This window comes from Oncorhynchus mykiss, chromosome 18 (genome assembly GCF_057628025.1).
Source record: "Oncorhynchus mykiss isolate SJ-2025 chromosome 18, ASM5762802v1, whole genome shotgun sequence".
Taxonomy (NCBI): Eukaryota; Metazoa; Chordata; class Actinopteri; order Salmoniformes; family Salmonidae; genus Oncorhynchus; species Oncorhynchus mykiss.
Window position 1 is genome coordinate 34692282 of NC_143039.1, and position 7719 is coordinate 34700000.

Consider the following 7719-nt stretch of genomic DNA (forward strand, 5'->3'; position numbering starts at 1 on the left):
CCTCAAACTGGACCCAATATTAAAGAATATTACCTTTTTGACAAGCATATCGACTCTCTTCAAACTGAAAGAAAACCTTTCTTCAATATTGATGCAGATACCTTAAGAATGATCTATAGAAACCTATGATGGATAGTGTGCAGGAAATTGTCTTCTACTGAGATGATGATATGCGGGACTCACCTTGATGACAACTTGCTTGTCAAAATGATGTATAAAATTCGGATTTCCTCTGGAGGAACTTAATTAGAAAGAAAATGTGGTGTAAATGTATTACAGTCATTCCCAGCAATAATATACCCGCTTTTGCGTAACCTTCTGTTACCATTGTGAACCATTTGAAAGTTTTAAAGGTTCTTCATCGTAGATGTCATTCAAGTGTTTTGTCGCAATTATCAGGCAAAGTTCATGAATGGACAGACCTGGAGGGGAAATCAGGCCAAATCATTGATGTGTAATAAGAAAGTAACCCTGCCTCACAATCTATTGAATAAATCCCAACTTTTTTTTTTTACTCATTCACTATGATAACTGAAGTTCCGAGCTCAACACAGTCTTGCTCACTGTCTCATAACTACAGCACCAGTAAGCAGTGGTGGGAAAAGTATAGTGATAGTAGTAGCAGGCTTTAAACTACCATGGAGCGTGATTGCTTCGGAGTTCACCATACACAGCAGACTTGGGCAGAATATCATTGTACTTTGTAGTTTATTTCAAATGCCAACTTTGAGAACCAACTAAAGGCAACTATTTCCTTTTGAAATTCAAATACAGGTCTCAGAAAGATAATATTTGAAGGTATTTGAATATATGCAATTATTTGAAAATATATATGATCATGGTTTGGAGGGCTTTCAGTTATCAATCAATCAAATGTGTTTATAAAGCCCTTTTTTTTTTACATCAGCCGATGTCAAAGTGCTGTACAGAAACTCAGCCTAAAACCCCAAACAGCAAGCAATGCAGATGTCGAAGCACGTTAGCGAGGAAAAACTCCCTAGAAAAACAGGAAGCTAGGAAGAAACCTAGAGAGGAACCAGGCTTTGAGGGGTGGCCAGTTCTCTTCTGGCTGTGCCAGGTGGAGATTATAACAGTACATGGCCAAGATGTTCAAATGTTTATAGATGACCAGTCAAATAACAATCACAGTGGTTGTAGAGGGTGCAACAGGTCAGCACCTCAGCATTAAATGTCAGTTGGCTTTTCATAGCCAATCATTCAGAGTTAGAGACAGCAGGTGCGGTACAGAGAGTCGAAAACAGCAGGTCCTGGACAAAGTAGCACGTCCGGTGAACAGGTCAGGGTTGCGTAGCTGCAGGCAGAACAGTTGAAACTGGAGCAGCAGCATGACCAGGTGGACTGGGGACAGCAAGGAGTCATCAGACCAGGTAGTCATGAGGCATGGTCTTAGGGCTCAGGTCTTCTGAGAGAAGAGAGAGAGAAAAAAATAGAGAATTAGAGGGAGTATACTTAAATTCACACAGGACACCGGATAAGACAGGAGAAATACTCCGGATATAACAGACAGACCCTAGCACCCGACACAAACTATTGCAGCATAATTACTGGAGGCTGAGACAGGAAGGGTCGGGAGAGTTATGAATCTTAATATATAGCTTAAAATGAAATACTTTATGATTAAAGAAAATTGAAGAAGAAAAAAATGTACAACCTGTTAGGGAGCATGAACCGGTGAAATTGCAGAGTGTGAAATTGAAAATACAAAAATTGTAGTATTAAACATTCATGAAAATACAAGTGTCATACATAATTTAAAAGCTTAACTTTGTGTTAATCCAACCGCGTTTTCAGATTTCAAAAAGGCTTTACGGCGAAAGCATACCATGCAATTATCTGAGGACAGTGCCCCACATCAAAACACTTTATCAACCAGCACAGGCATCACATATAGCAATTAAATAAATCACTTACCTTTGAAGATCTTCCTCTGTTTGCAATCCCAAGGGCCCCAGCTACACAATGAATGGTCGTTCTGTTCGATAAAGTCCTACTTTATATCCAAAAAGTCTGTTTAGTTGGCGCCAATGATCTCAATAATCCACTGGTTCAACATGCATACAAACTAATCAAAAAAGTTACGGGTAACGTTCGTCCAAACAAGTCAAACGATTTTTCTAATTAATCCTCAGGTATTCTAATATCAAATAAATTACTGTTGACATCTAGTGGAAGCCATAGGAACTGCAATCTGGGAGGATTTATTTTGTATATCCCATAGGCTAGCATTGAAATGGCCTGTTATTCCGGATGGTTTTTCCTCGGGTTTTTGCCTACCATATCAGTTCTATTATACTCAGAGACATTATTTGAACAGTTCTAGAAACCTCAGAGTGCTTTCTATCCAATGCTACCATATTGTGCATATCCTAGCTTCTGGACCTGAGTAACAGGCAGTTTACTTTGAGCACATCAGTCAATCGAAATTCCGAACAATAACCAGTATGCTAAAGAAGTTTTAAACATAAACATTTATCAATCAAAGTAATGGAAAGTAATACAAATGTAAACCAAACAGATTTTATTTTATTATAGAACATTTATTTTTCTGAATTTCTTTACATCATGGTCATATTCTATGGTTCTTCAACGGTCATTTTAGATGGTGGTTAATTCATTTAAGATGGTGATTGCATTTGATAAGCATCCATCACAAATGTTTTGTCACTCATTGAGCAACGGTCAGGCCTGAATGATCTACCAGCGATGCTGAAGACCCGTTCCACTGGGTTTGAGAATGCAGGGACATGGAGGTACATTGCAGTCAACTTTGATAGGTTCAAGAAAAGGGAGGCGTTGTCATTCCATTCCATCTGAAATTTCAAGCAGGAAAGGAGCAGAGAGGTAGTTTGATACCCCTCTGGGGACAACAGCAGGAGTGAGGTTGAGGGGTAAGAACAAGGCAACACACTTGCTTGTCTTTGCAGGTGGTTCTTGTGCAATGGCAGGCTGGGGAGGTTGTGGTGCAAGGTTGGTTACTGCTGGTAGCCTACCTGCTCTGGGCACCAGAAGGCCTAGAAGCGAGGATCAAGAAGAGCTGACAGCTTCTAGACACACTTTTGCTCAAAAGGAGAGAGATGCTTCTCCACAGACACTTTAGAGAGAATGTTTTTTTCTGTTCTTCATCAAAACATTGTACAAGTTGTAGCAACAAGCTGAATTGCAGGTAAAACTGGGTTATAATTTAACACAAAAATAAAATAAACAAAAGACACAAGGGTAGCACTTTATAACAGCTCCACACAATAAAGCAATTAGAATGGGTTAGTAAAACGTTTATTCATAATGTATTAGTCATTACTCCATTCATAAGATGCTTAAAATAGGTCCTTATAAACCATTTACTGAGTCAATAGTTACATATTTTGTGTGGCCTCATCTAAAGTGTGGGTTATTTATACTTTATAAATACTTTATTAATAATGTTTTGAGTGACCAGTGTAATTTCTCTCCAAATGATGGACATGCCATTCGTTGATATTCCAGGTGTACCTAATGCTCCTTAATGTCTGAAAATAGCCTAAAACATATCAACGCGCGTTCACGTCATGACGGAAACTCTGGACCTCCGAGTTAAAATTAAATGAAGTTATTTGCGTATACTTCCTGTTTGTTGATTCCGATACTTCCCAAGTGGGAAACTCGGGTATCATCTTTCTACAACGAGTAAGCAAGTCAGAAATGTCAGAGTTTCCGGCATGACGTGAAAGGGCTCGTTCAGAGAAATGGCGCGTTCCACAGCTAAGGCAAGACGATGCAACAACCAATAGTTGCGTACCACGTTATTGACTGTGTCATAGACTGACTAATTGCTGTAACATGTGATGTGGTGAGATGATACTTAAAATACCTATCCATTATACAGTAGCTTCCCACTTGTAATTCTAATTCTCAAGTTTCACTTGAGGGTCAATCAAGTGAAACTTCCTAGTTGCAATGTCGGGTTCACCTTGGGGTCATGATCGGGGCTGTACCAAATGTTTGATGTATTATAATAATTGATTATGCTTATGTTGTATTAATAGAAGGGGAGGGGTTATAAGACCCCTCCCTCCTTACATGTATGGGGTCCTAGACTACAGATGAACAATATATATATTCATTATAAAGGTTTAATATTGTTCCATAGTTTTTTCTTGTCTCTGCCTCTTATAAAGAAACGGTCTGAGAAATGTGTGACTGTGACACAGAACTCTGCAGGGAGTAAGAGATAAGAGACTAGTCAGACAATCCACTATAAATCAACTTGGGGAGTGGACATTTACTGCTGAGCTTTTAGATAACACTGAAACTGTTGTTTATATTGCTGTGTATGCATGGGTTTGGTGTCATGAGTAGAAGGTAATGATGTAAGTAAGATGTAAGATGTAAGTAATTCATGACATCACTAAGATATATGACTGTTGGCATAATAAAACAACTCGGACCCTTTTCTATTTTGCAGAACTTACTCAGAAACATGCGTGCTATGTTCCTGTTGTCAACTTCTGTCTGCAATTGCATTAATACAGATTTTTGAATGATTTAATAAAATATATTGTCTGAATGCTAATTTCACCAATGATTGACAAGGAACGAACCACAACAGGAACTAGTAAGTCAGTTAAATTTCTAACCAAATAATTGTTCAGTATTAACATTATCATACATTGTGTGAGCAATTGGTAGTGAAAAAAAATAACAATGACAAAAAAACATTATAAATAGACAGGATGTTGCAAATAGCTTATTAGCAGCATAAATAATGTGGCGTTCATGTCACTAGTCGGAACTAGGAAACTCAGAAATGTCAACCTTGATACGATTGTCTTACGCTAGCTATCTTAAGATGAATGCACTAATTGTAAGTTGCTCTGGATAAGTGTCCTAAAATGTTAAAATGAATATGTGAAATCCATAGATTAGGGCCTAATGAATTCATTTCAACTAACTGATTTTCTCATATGAAATGTAACTCAGTAAAATTGAAGAAATTGTTGAATGTTGCATATATATTTTTGTTCAGTACATATCGTGCATTTGGAAAGTATTCCCACCCATTGACCTTTTCCAAAATGTTGTTATGTTCCAGTCTTATTCTAAAATGTATTAAAATGTTTAAGAGACTTGTCCCAAAGCCACACGTGCGTTATCTTGGCTGTGTGCTTAGCGTTGTTGTCCTGTTGGAAGGTGAACCTTCACCCCAGTCTGAGGTCTTGTGCGCTCTGGAGCAGGTTTTCATCAAAGATCTCTGTACTTCGCTCCGTTCACTCTGTTTGCGTGTGTATGGACCACTTACTTTGCTCTGTACTGTACTTCACTCTGTTTGCGTGTGTATGGACCACTTACTTTGCTCTGTACTGTACTTCACACTGTTTGCGTGTGTATGGACCACTTAAAGTATTTAGTGATATGGACATCGAGGAACTTGAAGCTCTCGACCCGCTCCACTGCAGCCCTGTCGATGAACATGGGGGCGTGCTCGTCCAACGCCGTTTCCTGTAGTCCACGATAAGCTTCTTGGTCGTACTGACGTTGAGGTAAAGACTGTTGTCCTGGCAGTGTCACTCACCTCCTACCTGAATGCTCTCTCATCGTCGCCGGTGATCAGGCCTATCACCGTCATGTCATGAGCAAACTTGACGATGGTGTTGGAGTCGTGCGTGGCCTTGCAGTCGTGGGTGAACAGGGTGTACAGGAGGTGTAATGGCGATTTCCTATGGAAATCCACTGGCACAGTAGAGAGCCGTCCATAACATAACAGCTTTCCGAAACGTTACTCTTTTTGGGTAAAGTTCCCATTTATTGAGCATATAAAATAAAAATAGCTCCAATACACATATTCCTATACAAAAGGTACAGAGAGATGCATTCTATATGCTGTATCTGTGATATGGTAAGAACTCCTCTCACCTGTGTTAAACCTTCCAGATCACCCGTGCTACCTATACACACACACACACACACACACACACACACACACACACACACACACTGAGTCCGCCAGATCAGAGGCAATAGGGATGACCAGGGATGGTATCTTGATAAGTGCATGAATTTAAACCATTTTCCTGTCCTGCTAGCCATTCAAAATGTAATGAGTACTTTTGGGTGTCAGAGAAAATGTAGGCGTAAAAAGTATGTTATCTTTATGAATGTAGTGAAGTAAAAGTAAAAGTTGTCAAAAAATATAAATAGTAAAGTAAAATACAGATACACCAAAAAAATGACTTAAAATATTTTTACTTAAGTACTTTACACCATTGTCAGTAAATCATGATGGGAAGTTTTTCTACCATTTCTTTTGAACTTGTATTTGGCTTTTGCTACCATTTATTTTGGATTTAATTTGGCTTTTGCTACCATTTATTTTGGATTTAATTTGGCTTTTGGTACCATTTCTTTGGGATTTAATTTGCATGTTACTACATACTTTTTTTGCCATTCATAACACTTGGAACTTGTTTATGCATTTTTGGACCATTTACCAACCTGGAATCTGTATGACAAACAATGGACAATTAATAAATACATTTGAACTGCAACAACTCTCCTTTTTTCTATGAAATTGCGAAAGGAACCAAAACAAAGTTTGTTTATATATATATATATATATATATATATATATATATATATATATATAATTCTGATACGGGTACGGTTTCGAATGGATTTTTGGAACAATGCAACGTATGAAGATTATTCTGGAAACGTTTGCGCAGCATCAGTGGAACACTGTTGATTGCAATTCTCACATTGGATTGTCATCTCCAATAAATGTCGTTCCACTTCATGATTGTGTCCCACTTGTTGTTGATTCTTCACAAAGAAATACAGCTTTATATCTTTATGTTTGAAGCCTGAAATGTGGCAAAAGGTCGCAAAGTTCAAGGGGGCCGAATACTTTCGCAAGGCACTGTATTTAAGACAGAAGATGTGGTTACCTGTAAAAAAACAAAACAAACAAGGCAATGTTTATATGACCTCTTTTCCAACAGCCCCTTATTTATCAATTCTTTGCAGATATACCCTTTTTATACATCACATAAAATGTATTTATTATGCCCTTTTTACATCATCAGATGTCACAAAGTGCTTATACAGAAACCCAGCCTAAAACCCCTGTCGTGTCTTTGGCATCATTAAAGTGAAGACTGTTAGGCCTCAAAGTAAATGTTCAACTTTACTACGGCTGGTATTTTGCTCAGACCCTTAAGTGATCCTAGCATAAATCCTAATTGGATGTTCCGTTGTGCATGTGCGTTTATGCTTATACAAGCGCGCATGTCAAGAGAAGAACCAAGTATCCTGGCAGATTACAACTAGATCAGAATGAGTCTGACGTAGTCAGGTCATTTTCAGGTCAATGCCTGGAGGTCAGTCAGAATTGGTGTCGAGGCCTCCCGGGTGGCGCAGTGGTTAAGGGCGCTGTACTGCAGCGCCAGCTGTGCCATCAGAGTCCCTGGGTTCGCGCCCAGGCTCTGTCGTAACCGGCCGCGACCGGGAGGTCCAAGGGGCGACGCACAATTGGCCTAGCGTCGTCCGGGTTAGGGAGGGATTGGTCGGTAGGGATCTCCTTGTCTCATCGCGCACCAGCAACTCCTGTGGCGGGCCGGGCGCAGTGCGCGCTAGCCAAGGTTGCCAGGTGCACGGTGTAGCCTCCGACACATTGGTGGGGCTGGCTTCCGGGTTGGAGGCGTGCTGTGTTAAGAAGCAGTACGG

General features: G+C 39.5%; 1 long non-coding RNA gene across 2 annotated transcripts in view; it reads right to left on the reverse strand.

Moving 5' to 3' along the window:
* Nucleotides 1-733: 733 nt before the first annotated feature.
* The window catches only part of LOC149975480 (uncharacterized), a 14949-nt gene continuing 7963 nt past the window's right edge, over nucleotides 734-7719 (reverse strand). Inside the window, exon 3 of one of the 2 annotated variants that reach the window (XR_016488411.1) lies at nucleotides 734-1423. This is a non-coding gene — a long non-coding RNA (uncharacterized LOC149975480). Of the gene's footprint in view, nucleotides 1424-6624; nucleotides 6942-7719 lie in introns of those variants that run through there. The other variant, XR_016488410.1, reaches the window with a different exon arrangement.